The sequence below is a fragment of the Mustela erminea genome, chromosome 3 (genome assembly GCF_009829155.1).
Source record: "Mustela erminea isolate mMusErm1 chromosome 3, mMusErm1.Pri, whole genome shotgun sequence".
Lineage (NCBI taxonomy): Eukaryota > Metazoa > Chordata > Mammalia > Carnivora > Mustelidae > Mustela > Mustela erminea.
The window spans coordinates 65,108,444-65,124,625 of record NC_045616.1 but is presented as its reverse complement, the minus strand read 5'-3'; the positions used below and the strand labels follow the sequence as shown (position 1 = coordinate 65,124,625).

The 16,182-nt window shown below is 40.8% G+C and overlaps 1 protein-coding gene and 1 pseudogene across 7 annotated transcripts in view; one reads left to right on the top strand and one right to left on the bottom strand.

Moving 5' to 3' along the window:
* ARHGEF28 (Rho guanine nucleotide exchange factor 28) overlaps window positions 1-16,182 on the top strand; it is a 317,873-nt gene that overhangs the window by 86,467 nt on the left and 215,224 nt on the right. The window lies entirely within an intron of this gene.
* On the bottom strand, window positions 2,551-2,755 carry LOC116587325 (annotated as a pseudogene).

The following is a 16,182-nucleotide window of genomic DNA, read 5'->3' as shown; positions in this document are numbered from 1 at the left end:
ATTCTCTTTTGTCTCTGCATCTGAATACTCTTGGTGCCTCATAGGTGAAATCATACAGTATTTTTGTTCTTTCGTGTCTGTTTTATTTCACTTAGAATGTTTTCATCTATGACCTATCATATGTCAGAATTTCATTTTTATTTTTTAAAGGCTGAATAATATCTTTTTTTTAATATTCTTTTTTTTTAAAAGATTTTATTTATTTATTTGACAGAGAGAGATCACAAGTAGGCAGAGAGGCAGGCAGAGAGAGAAGAGGAAGCAGGCTCCCTGCTGAGCAGAGAGCCCGATGCGGGGCTCGATCCCAGTACCCTGGGATCATGACCTGAGCCGAAGGCAGAGGCTTTAACCCACTGAGCCACCCAGGCGCCCTGAATAATATCTTTTTATATATGATGTACCATTGATCCATTCATTGGATGATGGGCATTTGGGTAGTTTCCCCCTTTTGCTACTGTGAACAACACTGCTTTGAACATTGGTATACAGATTCCTGAGTTTCTCCTTTGAATATTTTTGGTTGTGTATCTAGAAGGGGAATTTCCGGATCATACTGTGATTCTCTGTATAACTTCTTGAGGAATCGCCAAACCGTTTTTGTACTGGCTGTGTTATTTTACATTCTTATCACATACACAGAGATTCCAGTTTCTCCACATCCTCACCAACACATTCTATTTTCTGTTTTTGATAGTTGCTATTCTCATGAGTGTGAAATGATCTTGTATAAACTTTGATAAAGATACTTGAAATGTTTATGTAGCTGTCTCTGTAGTATGGCTTACTGATTTAGATCCTCCAAGCCTTTCAAATTGCATATTCTTCACTCTGTCTCAGGGTGAGATGAAAGTTAATTAAAAAAAAAAAGATTTTATTTATTTATTTGACACAGAGAGAGACTGTGAGAGAGGAAACACAAGCAGGTGGAGTGGGAGAGGGAGAAGCAGGCTCCCCACTGAGCAGGGAGTCCAATGCAAGGCTTGATCCCAGGACCCTGGATCATGACCTGAGCCAAAGACAGTTGCTTAATGACTGCCAGGTGTCCCTAGCTGAGAGTTAATTTATGTATCACTCTGGAATTACAGACATCTCTCCTGTGAACATATTTGGATTTTGAGTTGAGATAACAAGAGTTTATATGATGGGTTCATATAGTTTATATGGTGAGTTCAGGTAGCAAAGAATGCTCTATCTAAATTCATTTGTGTAGGAAAAGAGTTCAGATAGCAATAGATTTATCTAAAAAGTTTTGTGAACCTAATTGAAAAACCAGAATTCAGGGGGAATTTTCGGGGGAGGGAAGATACTCTATTTTAAAGTCAAATGTCTTTTTTTTTATTTTTTTTTTATTATTTTTTTTTTTAAAGATTTTTTTTTTATTTATTTATTTGACAGAGAGAAATCACAAGTAGATGGAGAGGCAGGCAGAGAGAGAGAGAGGGAAGCAGGCTCCCTGCTGAGCAGAGAGCCCGATGCGGGACTCGATCCCAGGACCCTGAGATCATGACCTGAGCCGAAGGCAGCGGCTTAACCCAAGTCAAATGTCACATGGACAATGAAGCAGGGAAAAGTCAACCAGTCAACTTAGGCAACTACATGTTTTATGGCTAAATTGGTGACTTTTAGTTAAATTGCCTGAATGATGCTTAAAGAAAATAGTTTTCACAATTTCTTGAAATTCCACATCTAGAGTTTTTTGGTTTGGGATCTCTGATCCTCACTTCATTGATTCTTTAATTCCCGGAAGGCAAACCTTTAGGAGGTATGAGTATCTGGTTCCAGTGTGGAACAAGGTTTCTTGAGGGATTGTATTCGGGTTGTTCTCAGACCCTGGCCCGGTCAGCCCCAGGGAGGGAGAGCTGGGCAGGTGGTCCTCAGTCATCATTAATTAAACAAATGTTTAGTGAGCTTACCTGCTTGAATTTGTAGGTATTGCTAAAGTTAAGGACCTTGCATCTTTACCTTTCTACATGAATTCAGTGATGGGAAAGTCTTTTAAAATCGTTATGTATTCCTGAAAGAATATGTGTATATACTGTGAATTTTACCGAAATTTGTAGCTGGGGGTGCAGGGATGCAAGAGCCCCTGGCTCCCAGGGCCCCAAACAGACCAGGTTATGCAGTTCACTGTGGACAAAATCCAAAGGCAGAGAGATAAATGACAGTCAAACAAGAAAGTTAAAAAAAAAAAAAAAAAAGAGGCCAACACTCCAAAGACAGAAGACTCATGTCTCAAAGACTGTCTGTCTCCAAAGTACTGAAAATATTCCGTGGTTTACGGAAGGCAAATGTGGGACAGAGGTCGGTGGGTATGTGCAGGTGGGCAGTGACAGTCAGGTTGATCACTCTCTTGGGGTCAATCATGGGCAGGGTCTTACTGGCTCAGCGCTGTCCTTATTCCTTGAGAGGGTAGTTTTAGTTCCTAGCTGGGGAGGTTTTGCCAGCAGGGTCTTTGGCCTGAGTTAAGAGATAAGCTGGAAAGACTAATTAATCCACTAGAAAGTTTGAGACAGAGTGAATGTAGTTGAAGTCCTCTTTCAGTATAGCTAGATAAATAGGTAAATTGCATATATACTTTCCACAGTCAACTTGGTTTAAAAGAGAATTTAAATATAAGAAGTGACTTATTGTGTGAGTTTATGTGGGAAGGAATATGAGGAGGTGCTATGGTCTGAATGCTTGTGTCCCCTCCAATTAGCAATAATCGCGCCTCGGATAAACCTCATTGGCTACGATACTGCCACTGCGCAAAGCTGCTTGTGTCCCCTCCAGATCGATATATTGCATTCCTCACAACCAGCGTGATGGCATTAAGGGGTGGTGCCTGTAGGAGGAGCTTAGGTCATGGGGGTGGAGCCTTCATGAATGAGATTAGAGCCCTTTTAAAAGGGATCCCAGAGAGTTCTTCCTCTTTCCACTATGTGAAGTTACGGTGAACAGATAGCTTTCACAAGACAACGAATGTATTGGTGCTGTGATCTTAGCTCCAGAACTATGAGGCAGTAACATCTGTTGCTTGTAAGACACCCAGTTACTGGTATGTGGTGATGGCAGTTGGAGTGAACTGAGCCTGGGGGAATAGGAGGGTGACATGTAGGTCACTTCTGGCCTTGACTAAGATGAGTTGTTGGGCCGTCTCTGCTTCTCCCAGAAGACAAATGTGTGTAACTATGTTGGCCTCAAGGTGTTAAAGCTCTGGGGAGGGGTCCAGCTGTTGGCCTAGTTTGGTCAGTGAATCTCCTGGTAGTACCTAAGGGAACTGCTTTAATCCTTGTCTTCAGAGGTTGCCTTTATGGAAAACCTTTCCAAATGTAAACTTAGCCAACCAGAGTTAGTAAGCCAGGCCATGAACCAGTTGAGGATTTTTTCTTTAAATAAAAGGCTTTTAAAATAAACTGAATGTAAAAATCAGCAACAATGGGGAGAAACTTGAAACATAATCCTGGCATAAGAACAAATTTCAAATTCTTCGAGCTGGCACCTACAGAGTATTATGAAAGCACCTTTAAGAGCTTCTGAATGGGGGCACCTGGGTGGCTCAGTGGGTTAAAGCCTCTGCCTTCGGCTCAGGTCATGATCCCAGAGTCCTGGGATCGGGCTCCGCGTGGGGCTCTCTGCCTACTTGTGATCTCTGTCAAGTAAATAAATAAATATTTTTTTTTTAAAAAAAGAGCTTCTGAATGGTCAGAAAACACATTCTAGGTTATTTTTCAAGCAACAATTTATGGCAGAACAAGTCTCAGATGTCTGAAAGGTAGGAGGATTCTCTTGAAGGACTTTCTTCACATCAATCTTAACTTCCTTTATAATTGGATTTGCCTAGTCAACTTTACTTAATTACATTGGTGGTAGTGATTTTTTACTTTTTCATTTTTATCTCAATCATTCTCTTTCTCTTTATTTAGGGCGTAGCCTTTTATCTTGACCATATGATCATTTTTTTCCCTCTGTGTTTTTGGTTTGAATTAGACAGGAGGTAGATTACATGAGGCATTTTGATGTGTTTTTCTTGGCATTTTTTTCTTTCTCTCTCACTTTCTTAAGTTAAGTGTGCTGTTACAATGTGTCCCAGGTGAAGACTCTTTGCTGTGTCTCCAGCAAGGTCACATTTCACCTCATCATGGAGTTGATAAATGTCTTGGGTTGGGATTTATGATTAACCAGCAGGTTCAGTGGCCACCAAACACAGTCATGGCATATGGCAGAAGAGTTTCTAGAATAGCCTGTTCCCTCCAGCAGTGTGCCAGAACACTGGTTCACTGGGACATCATCCTGATATATTGTATTGGGAGGTTTTCGCACTGCTGCTGATTAATATTCAGTAGAGCAGGACGAAGGAGACTGGAGGTTCACATACACAATTTGGGAAGTGTGGGTGGAATACACTTTCATGTGTGTATTGAAGGATTTAACATTATGGGGACTGAAGTACTTGGAATTTCACAACTGTGATGCTTATACTTACGACTCAGCTCCTCTTAGGTGGCATGTAATTCTATGAATTGTTTTGTCTTCATAAAATATTTAAAACAGGTAGGGGATATCTTATCCATTGAAAGCCATTGACACATGGAGACAGAAACAACCAAGGCAAGCAACCATTAAGTCCCGCTTATTAAAAAAAAAAAAAAAAAAAAAAAGGCCTTTAAAGATAAATTGTGTCCTCTCCTACTTTGAGTTACACCATTTCCCTCCTCTATTCTGGCTCTAACAACAAACTTTATTTATTTATTTATTTATTCATTCATTTATTTACTTAGTTAGTTACATATAATGTATTATTTGTTTCAGGGGTACAGGTCTGTGATTCATCAGTCTTACACAATTCACAGCACTCACCATAGCACATACCTTCCCCAGTGTCCATCACCCAGCTACCCCTCCTTTCCATCCCCTTCCCCTCCAGCAACCCTCAGTTTGTTCCCCAAGATTAAGAGTCTCTTATGGTTTGTCTCCCTCTCTGGTTTCATCTTGTTTCACTTTTCCTCTCCCTTCTCCTATGATCCTCTGTCTTATTTGTCAAATTCATTGTATCAGTGAGATCATATGATAATTGTCTTTCTCTGATTGACTTATTTCACTTAGCCCCATACCCTCTAGTTCCATCCATGTCATTGCAGATGGCAAGATTTCAGGTTTTTTGATGGTTGCATAGTATTCCATTGCATGTATATACCACATCTTCTTTATCCATTCATCTGTTGGTGGACATCTAGGCTCTTTCCATAGTTTGGCTATTGTGGACATTGCTGCTATAAACATTCGGGTGCATGTACCCCTTTGGATCACTGTTTTACTCAGCTAATGCTCTTACCTTCTCTTTTGATGAGTACTAACTTAACATTTGCTACCTGATCTTGTCTACTTGAAGCTTTTGGTTATCTCTGATATTTGTGGTGAGCGTCAGGCAACATGTGGCACTTGGAGAGTTAGCACTCAGTGATTATTTATTGACGAATCATACATACTGTGAACAGCGTCCTTCCCAGTTTTTATATAATTAAGACACTTAATGGCCAGTGTCCTAGTTAGGTTAACCCGTCTCTCCAAATTCTGAGTATGCACACCTCTGAAAGATGAGCTAGCCATTTGATTTTGTGTTGGTTTCTGGGGGTGGGGAAGGAGACTTAGTTTTAGCATGCTTGCTGTGGGCCAGGGGATATACAATTTCACATTAGAGTTTCCAGGACTTTGGATTTCCTGGACCACTCTAGGTATCTGAAGGATACATTTTCCTGGACTGTTTTGTCATCACAGATGTTGACCTCCAATGATGCTGGTGGTGAGTGAAGTGGCTTATTAGTAGACCTATGAATACCCACCAATGACCGCCTGCCTGTAGCCTGCTTAGACCCAGGTTTTAGGGGCGCTGGAGTGAGATGGTGTTTCTGTGGCTGCTGCTATTTTATGGTGGTCTACTTGGGTAGAATCAACTGTATCCCAGTGTGCTAAGGCGGTAGGTCCAGCGGCCATCAAAGTTCTGAATGGAGCTAGGCATGGAGGGGTCAGAATGTTGGCTATCCTTAGGCTACACTCCTTCAGAAGGGCTCCTTGGACAGAGAGACAGCAATAGCCCATAAAAGCAGCAGATGAAATCCTGTTGGCTGTTGTGAGCCTCTGACATAGATTATTCAAATGAAGACTGTTAAACATCAAGAAACAAAACAATATTAAAAGTGATTTTGACTCCTTTGCCAAGGTTAAATGTACCATGGCGAAACATAAAATATTTTACAGATTCTTTTAAAATTGATGGGTCCCAATTAGTGATTGCTTACTGGAACATGAACTGTGAGAGCCAGCTATGGGAACTGAGACTTTGCATCTGCTCTTCATCACTGAGTACTGATCATGGAGTGGATGAGATACTCAGTAAACACTGATTATAGGACTCAAACTTATGCAGAGAAAAATGACTGTTTTAAATTTACACATCTTGACTTACATAAGGAAATTCTGTCAAATACATAGGTTGGAGGGGGAAAAAACATGCGAGCATGTGACTTATTTCCCTAGGTAAGGGAGACATTTGCATGAAGGTCCCTTATAAGATATGGCTACTTATAGGAAGACAAGGTGGACAGGGGGCTGTGGGGGCCAACAACTTGGTGGGTTAATAGGCTTTTCCCACCTCTCCCTTTCTTTTCTCTCTGTCCTGCTCCTGCTTCTTAAGGTCAACAAAATGTGATGCTCTGAGGATATGTATGAGTAGCATGTGACTTTGACCTTTAACTCAAAGGGCTGTTAAGTAAATAGATGCGTTTTCAGATTGGTAACTCTGACCCTATCATGCTTGGTCTCTGCAGAGATAGGAATACTGGAATTTGGATCCTGACCTGGTCACCTGAAACCTGCTGCCTTGTGTTCTTCCTGGGTCTGACACCTCTGTGGACCTCAGTCCTCGCCCTGGAATGTGTGCTTGCTTACCTTGTTGCCTATCGGTATAGCATCACATGCCACACTCTCCACAGAATCTCTACCAGAGTTGTACTTGAGAATAAGCGTTCCTTTCACTCTTGGCCTGTTTTGGCCTCATTCTGTAGTTACCTAGGATCAGAGCAGAGAAGCAAGCTGAGAAGTTGGAACGTCCACAGGTGATTCATTCTTGAGGTAAGGGTGATAGTGTACATATGTAAAGGGTATAAGGAAGTAATAGTAGGTAATAGAGTGGCTATGCTTTGGCCACCCATTGTTGGTGGGGACATTACTTCTGCCTTGGTGTAGGAAATGGCATTCCTATTTCAGTCCAGGGATAGGAAGAGGGCTTGACAGAGTGGGCTGGCTTGGGAGTTCCAAAGGACAGGCATACAAAGTATCTTACCGTACTGAACCTGAACAGAAAGTGGGAAGCGCCCAGATAGGTAGATGTAAATTACTAACATAGGTGTTCTGGAATAGAGCCGTATGTATGTAGTCATCCCACGAAAGACTCTCCATGAACCAAAGAAATTTACATGTCATTCTCTGAACAAAATAGAAACACAACCAACGTTGTATCAAAGGCATGAATTTTTATATTTTCTAGTATGAAAAGGTGTGTGTGTTTCTGGAATATTAGAAGTTGATGAGTAATCCCCTACTGGCTGGGAGTAAACTAAAACACTGAAATGTCAGGACTGGAAGACAATTAAGATAATTACGAAGACCCTAATCCACTAGACGTGATAAGTCTGTCACATGGGTTGTGAATAGCCTGGGAATTTCTATTGCAACTTTCATTGTCTGGGATGGTTATCGGTTAAAATGTTTTTGTTGTTGTGTTTTTTATCTTATAGAACAATAATGCTGGCTCAGGCTTTGCTTGTGAACAATACAATAGGTATGAGAATTGCTTTTATAGATCCACGTTGACATCCTGCCTAGTTCTGAAGTTCTTTTTTTTTTTAAGATTTTATTTATTTATTTATTTGACAGAGAGAGAGAGAGAGATCACAAGTAGGCAGAGCAGCAGGCAGAGATAGAGGGGGAAGCAGGCTCCCCCACTCAGCAGGGAGCTTGATTTCGGGGCTTGATCCCAGGACCCTGAGATCATGACCTGAGCTGAAGGCAGAGGCCCGACCTACTGAGCCACCCAGGCACCCCTAGTTCTGAAGTTTTAACAAATATCTGGTCCCACCTCCTTGTTGAGGGTGTGCTTACACTCCCAGCTGGGAGTGAGTCTTGTCCAGGTCATGGAATGAGTGGTGCCATTAGAGCGTTCTGATTCTATGTCCTCTGCTTTCCCTCAGCTTTGGGGCCTATTTTGGTTTTGTTCTTCATCTTTCTGTTTGTTCTAAAACTTAATTCTAAGCATCATGGACTTCTAGTATTATTTATTTTCCAGCTTTATTGAGGTATAATCTTCACAAATTGAGATCTTAATAAATATTTAATATATATTAAGTCATTATACATATAAACTCCAAGTAAATGGCTTTAATTGACATGTAACACTGTAAATTAAATGTGTACAATTTGCTGATTTGATACACTTATATATTGCAAAGGGGGTTATGGCTGCGGTTCCTCCATCACCTCACAAAATTACCGGTTCTTTATGGTGGTTAGAACATTTAAAATATGGTCTTAATACTGTATTATATGCAAAAGTTGATAACTGTAATCACTGCTTTGTTCATTAGGTCCCTCTAACTTACACATCTTATAATGAAAGTTTGTGCCCTTAACCCAAGTTCTCTCTGTTTTCCCCATGCCCCAGCCCAGGGTAACCATCATTCTACCCTTTGTTTCTACGAGTTTGGCTTTTTTAGATTTCACATATAAGTGAGATCAGACAGTGTTTGTCTCTGTCTTTGACTTATTTCACTCAGCCTAGTGCCCTCCAGGTCTGTCCATCTTGTTACAAATGGCAGGGTTTCCTTTTTTATTGCTGAGTAACGTTCCATTGTATACTTACCCTATCTTCTTTATCCATTCATCTGACAGACACTTCCATAGTTTATATATCTTGCATTATTGCAAATTTTTGTAAGTAATGCTGCAATGACTGTACTCATGTACCATTAAACTCTTGCATCATTAATAAAAGCTGACTTATCTATGAAAATCACCTGTTTTTACTATATTAAGTCATAGACAATATGTCTAATTACAGGTGATGTCTATTTAGATCACTTGGTTAGGGCAGTGTCTTCTAGGATTCTCCACAGTAAAGTTACTATTTTTTTCTCTCTCTTTCTATACTGTTTGTTAGAAGTGAGTCACTCGGATTAGCCACAAGCAAAGGAAAGGTGAATTAAGTTCAGAATTTATGGGTATATGTTAAAATCAGTATGGTAATTAATACATATACAATGGGAGAAACTTCAGATCATTACAAAACCAATGACATAATTTGTAAGGCCAAAGCAATGACAATGTGGGGCTCCATGTTCAAAATTATTAAAAAATTATTATTATTAAAATTATTAAAAAATTTCAAGATGGCAGCAACAGAGAAGAAACCAACTGGTAGACTCTTCTGAGCATGGAAGACTGCACAACTGCTCAGGTTGCAGGCCCTATAGAACGGTCCTGAGGACCAAGAACCTATTACACAGCAAATTCTAGGAGACCATTTCCAACATATTCTCAAGTGCAGCCAGCCATTGGTCCTTAACTTGCCCACTAATTATAGCATTCATTCATGGATCCTCCTGTAGAAATTATTACTGTGGTGTTTGAATAGCGACTTTCTTTTTCTCTTGTTCCTTCTATATTGATTGGAATTCCTATGTAAGGAAGTCTATGTCATATGGACTCCTGGATATTTATTTTATTCTTTGTGTTACAACCACATACTCTTACTTATTTGCTCAAGTTATTTCAGCTTTTGACATTGAGAGCTCGTTCAGATGAGCTCCACTGTCTCTTTGAAATGCTTCTATCTGCTTTTGTTGTTGGAAATGGCTTCTTTGGTATCACAAGATGCTCCAAGTTGCTCTTGTATCTTCCCTGACTCAGCCATTTCCCCAAGGATCCTTGTTTCCTTTTCATTGGAGGATGGGGTAAAGAAACCAAGATCTGGGCTCTGGGCATGTCCTTGCCACTGGAGTGTCACTGCTTCTGGGCTCTCAGAGTGGGTAGAACTTGGAAATGTATGTATTTACACTAATCCCTTATACAAACTTACCTGTATTTTATGTTCCCCTTCTATATTTATGAAAAGAAATATGAGCTGCTTTGACTCCAGTCTAGCATCACAAAATTTGCTCTAGTATTCACCTTTGAAGTATAACTCTTGTCTTTCACAGTGAGAAACTTGGGTCTTTTTAACAACACACATTTATTTGCTTGTTCTTAGTGCATTTGTAATTGCTAATCTGTACTTCTGTGAGACTGAATTTACCAGCGAGACTTTAGTGTTTCTATCCAGCATAGTTTTTTCTTTATCACTGACTAGTTTTTATTATCAGTGGATGCTGAACTTGGTTAAGCCTTATCTCAGTAGATGCACAAAAAGTATTTTTCTTCTGTAGTCTGTTAATATGGTGAATTACATTGATATGTGAATGTTGAGCCAGTCTTGAATTCCTGAGATAAAACCCGCTTGGTTGTGTATGTTATCCTTTCTGTGTGTTGTTGAACTTAGTTTTCTAATATTTGTGGGTTTTTTTCCTATGTTCATGAGAAACATTGGTCTGTAGCTTTTTCTTGTAATGCCTTTGTCAGGATTCAGCAATAATGGAATTTCTTTTTCACCCAAAGAAAGATTCCATATACATAGAATAGGAATTCTTTTTGTTGATATAAATGAGGTAATAAAATGATTAAAAAAAATAAAGTAAAACTACAAGTAGTCTTTTTGACTGAAGTGGAAGTAAAGATCGCTTGATCTTTATTCACCTTTCTCTGATTCCTGGTGAGATGGATGCTTTCTTCCCCACCCCCTATATGTGACTTGATACCTACAGTGTACTCCATGGCCAGCGCCAGTTTCTAGCTTGCTGCTGAGGCTGTGCCAATGGTTCCAGCAAGCCTGGGCTCAATTTGCATAGAATTTTGCATGCATGTTAACCAGTGGAGAAAATGGGGAAAAAAAGTATTTGGAACAGGCACAAAGTTCAGTGAACTTTTCCCTTGAAATTATCAGCATGTTTCTATTATACACAGAACAATAGAAAAGTTCTCATTAGACTAGCAGAACTCAGGCATATTCCCACTACTTGCATTCCAGGCTCTTAACCTAGTTTATGAAATGCCCTTCTTTCATTCTTTCTTGGAGGGGAAATGGGAGGAAATTGGTTGTAGGATAATATCAACTTTGTTCTGAATTTGGAGTTTACTACTTCATTGATTTATGAAGTATAATTACTAAAATATAAATATAGTGAGCATTTGTTGAGAGGGGTTCCTTTAGTCACTATTTTTTGTGCTTTCCCCAAATGCCTCATTCCACTTGTACTTGGAAATGGGGGACATGCCACAGTCCTAAGAAAACAAAATTACTATATGAAATACAAATTTTTATGCAAATGCCATATATGATAAGGCATAGTTACTGTGGAAAAGCTTCGTAATGTACCCACAAAGGCTATTTTTATCTTTAAAAAGAATTTTTTTTTAAGATTTTATTTACTTGACAGACAGAGATCACAAGCAGGCAGAGAGGCAAAGAGGGGGGGGTGGGAGAGAGAGAGGAGGAAGCAGGCTCCCTGTGGAGCAGAAAGCCCGATGTGGGGCTCAATCCCAGGACCCTAGGATCATGACCTGAGCCGAAGGCAGAGGCTTTAACCCACTGAGCCACCCAGGCGCACCTCTTTTTAAAATTTTTAATCTTTTTTTTGAAAGATTTTATTTTACTTATTTGACAGAGACACAGAGAAAGAGGAAACACAAGCAGGGGGAGTGGGAAAGGGAGAAGCAGGCTTCCTGCTGAGCAGAGAGCCCAATGCAGGGCTTGATCCCAGGACCTGAGGATCATGACCTGAGTTGAAGGCAGATACTTAATGACTGAGCCACCCAGGCGCCCCACAAAGGCTGTTTTTAATCTTTTTTTTTTTTTAAGCATTTTTTTTTTTTTTTGACAGACAGCACAAGTGGACAGAGAGGCAGGCAGAGAGAGAGGGGGAAGCAGGCTCCCTCCTGAGCAGAGAGCCTGATGTGGGGCTCGATCCCAGGACCCTGGGATCATGACCTGAGCCGAAAGCAGAGGCTTAACCCACTGAGCCACCCAGGTGCCCCACAAAGGCTGTTTTTAAGTCTGTATGGAAAACCCATTTCCCAAGGTCCAGACTGGTAGAACGTATTACACAGGCAAATTCTGGGAGATCATTTCCAACATATTCTCAAATGCAGCCAGCCATTTTCCCAGGACCTCTCTTGGACTTTTTATTATTCTGTCTTTATAATTGCTTTGTAAAATTCTTTGTTTTCCCTCACATTGTGTTGACACAGGACTAAGTGTCAAATTGTAGATGCTGTAGTTTCTTGCTGATACGACTTACCTTTGCCTGTTGGAACAGGTGAAGGTTAATTTGGGGGCAGGGAGTGGTTGGCCAAGGGCACAGGGAGAGGAAATGGAGTCCTTAGTGTCTTTCTAGGCCCGTTGATTGGATTCTGAAACAGAGAGAAGCATCTAGTAGAACAATTTGAGAGGTGATATTGACATGTTTTTGAACACCACCTCTCAGAAGTCTGGAGAGAGGGAGCCATGATGGTATTTTGTAGGAAGGGGACAGTCACCTAAGGGTTTGGTCATGGTGAATACTTCTTAGATTTGTAAGATGGACTTTTGTAACTTGGAAATAGGCCATGGACATTTTCATGGTAAATAAAATATTTTTGGTTCTTAACTTGAAGGAGTACAGAGCAGTAATATATGCACGTTCCAGGTTGATGTATTCCTTCCTCTTTTTGGCAATACTTGTCCTGCCTTGAGTAAGTGTGGGTGCACATGTGCAAAATTTTAAATGGCAAATGGAGGTCCTTACGGAGAAATTTGTCATTATTTCCTCACCAGGGAAACTGAAAGAAAGAACAAAGTTGAGAATAACCTGGAGTTTAGATCTGGTAAGTGACATGAAATGGGAGATACAGGTTGACCCAGTCATACTGCGTTAGCATTTTAACATCAAGGAAGTAATTTAACCTCCCTGTGTCTTGGTCCTCGTGAATACAGTGAGGAGAGTAGGTAGTTGGCCTTATAAAGTGCCTGCATCATTGGCTAGCACATAGTTAATTATCATCATCATCTCTGGAACCAGAAAGAAAACGGAGGCAGGGCTTGAAGAAGGACAACGTCAGCCTCTGAGTTTGGGAATTGTGGTATAGTGAGGTAGGAATGTAGGACTTCAGCTTTCTTCCTTGGAACCCAGCAGAGATTTTTGATTCACATGTTGAAGGTGTAGAGAGAAAAGACACCAGAGCTAGATGTGTCTTTTTCTGGAAGGCACTGAGGAAAATCACTGGGCATTGAAATGTGTCCAGTGGTAATTCTTTCATTGTCAGAATAAAATGCCCAGGGAAGTCCAAGGTCAAAGCAGATGTATGTACAAAAGCATATTTTGAGAACATTCTTTGTTTGCTTTAATCAGTAGGATGACATTTTCATTAGCACAACTTTTGGGCCACACGTTTATCTTTGTGTTTATGTACCTGTGGCATTTAGATAAACTCACATGGAATTACATGCACAAATTTTTTTTTTAAGATTTTATTTATTTGACACAGAGAGAGAGAGTACATGCATAAGTGGTGAGAGGGCAGAGAAAGAAGCAGACTCTCCCCTGAGCAGGGAGCCCAACCCGGTGCACTATCCCAGGACCCCGGGATCATGATCTGAGCCAAAGGCAGGTGCTTAACTGACTGAGCCACCCAGGTGCCCCATACATGGACAAATCTTAAGAGTACACAGGCACATTTTTACAAAAACCTGTTTCTATCATCATCATCACCCAAATCAAGGAAGAGAACACTGTCTAGCACATTTTTGTGCCCCTTCCCAGTTGTTACATACCCCAAAGGTAAATGCTATTTGGACTAGCATCATAAGTTGGTTTTATGAAGTAAGAGATTTTAAATGAACATTTTCTTCCCAACATGTTAGTGTTGAGAAAATAAAAACAGACAAAAAAATGTTAGGTGAGACAAAAGAGTGAGTTCTCTTATTATATTTGCTAACAACTCCCTCCTTATACAAAGTAAATGCTTGTTCATAAGGTTAATTCATTTCTTACCACTTCTGTGAAAATACTTCTTCCATTGTGTGGATCAGGCTACAGTACCCTGATTTAGGCAAAATGGGAAGTAATTAGAAGATGGATGGAAATCCAAACTCAGAAGAGCTCAGCACAAAGTCTTGTCTCATCACCAGTGGAATTTGGGTTTGGTGGTGGTGCTGCTGCTGAACTGTGTGGCTGATTCCCTTTGCAGTCACTTCTATTCATGGCATGAACAATCTCTCTGACCTCTGGGTCTTCATGTCTCCCCCCAAATTTAGAATCTGAAATGGGACATGCTGAGCTGAACCTAGGACATAGGACTGCCAAAGACCAGCACAAGAAATGTCCATTTTTGAATCATGAGGGAGGGTCTTGCCTGCCATAAAGACCCAAATAACGGGGGCGCCTGGGTGGCTCAGGTCATGATCTCAGGGTCCTGGGATCAAGCCCCGCATTGGGCTCTCTGCTCAGCAGGGAGCCTGCTTCCTCCCCTCTCTCTCTGCTTGCCTCTCTGCCTACTTGTGATCTCTCTCTGTGAAATGAATAAATAAAATCTTAAAAAAAAAAAAAAGGAAGAGGTTTAGATGTCATTCAGACAAAAGAGAAACCTAGCAAAACCAAAAAGGCAACTGTCTACAATACTTCAAAGTTGACTTTCATTATTTTAAAGCCTTTATTTGTGGCAAAAAGAAATTTTATGTAGAGGTCACCACACATGTAAAGTACTAGCTGTTAAGTAGCAGATTCCATTTACCTTCAGGACCGAGCACTACTATCTCAGTATGCTATTCACTTGGCATGGGGGAGCTATTAACAGAGCTCCTAATGCCCGTCTCCTAGGAGTAATGCCTTGAGTCTTCAAGTAAAATTGTCTAGGTGTCATTTGTCTTGCATATGAATCTGCTGTCATTGTAAAGAAATCATCCCCTGTCCTGTAACTGAGTGGTGATAGGTGCTAATCATAGTTTCCTCTCAGTGTGTCTGGATGGTCTCAGCTACTAGAGCCCAAAAGAGGGGCAAGCAAAGCTGAGGTACTCCCAGCTTCATTTATTACAAATCTCTTCTGATATAAACTACAGGCTTATTTTGGAATGAAGACTAATCTTTTCATTCCTTGCCATTAGACTGTGGACTCTGAGGAACTAACTGAGGGTTTTGGAGGGGAGGAGGTGGGAGGTTGGTTGAGCCTGGTGGTGGGTATTGTGGAGGGCACGTATGGCATGGAGCACTGGGTGTGGTGCATAAACAATGCATCTTGGAACACTGAAAAGAAATTTAAAAAAATAAGAAAATTTTTAAAAAATGTTAAACACTATCAGGAGTGGGACTGACTTCTGTTTTTGTTCTTTTTTTTTTTTAATTTTATTTATTTACTTGAGGAGAGTGAGAGAGAGAGCATGAGAGGGGAGAGGGTCAGAGGGAGAAGCAGACTCCCTGCTGAGCAGGGAACCCGATGTGGGACTCGATCCTGCGACTCCAGGATCATGACCTGAGCTGAAGGCAGTCGCCTAACCAACTGAGTCACCCAGGCGCCCCCTGTTTTTGTTCTTAATGACAAACCGGGTGCCTTTGATCCCTTAATGTCCTCACCCAAACAGTTGTAGCTCTCAGCTGAGAATTGTTGGTGTCTTTGCTTTGGTGGTAAGTTTTCAGAGTTCTGTGACAATTCTGAGTATATTGGCTATGTCACTGTACAGTATTTTGAGCGCTGAGCGTATTGTTCTTGGTAGGAGTCTACATGTTTATCCAACCTGTTGTGGGCTGGATTTTGCTTGTGTTTATTTTGGTTGAACCAAGTAGGGGGACAGTAATACTTTACTGCTGGTGTAATCTGTTGGACTACTCAGCCATGGTGTTCTGTTCACCCCGGGTTGCTGGCCATTTCTCTCTGGCCCCAAAGACCACCCTTCTCTCTGATGGTGCTCATGGGCCTGCATTTGTTTCAGTTTGCTTTGTTGTGGAAACACCATTACTCTCCCAACTGGCCAACCCCAGCAGTTGCAGGTTCTTGGTAATATTCTTGGAACTCTTCCAGAGTGCA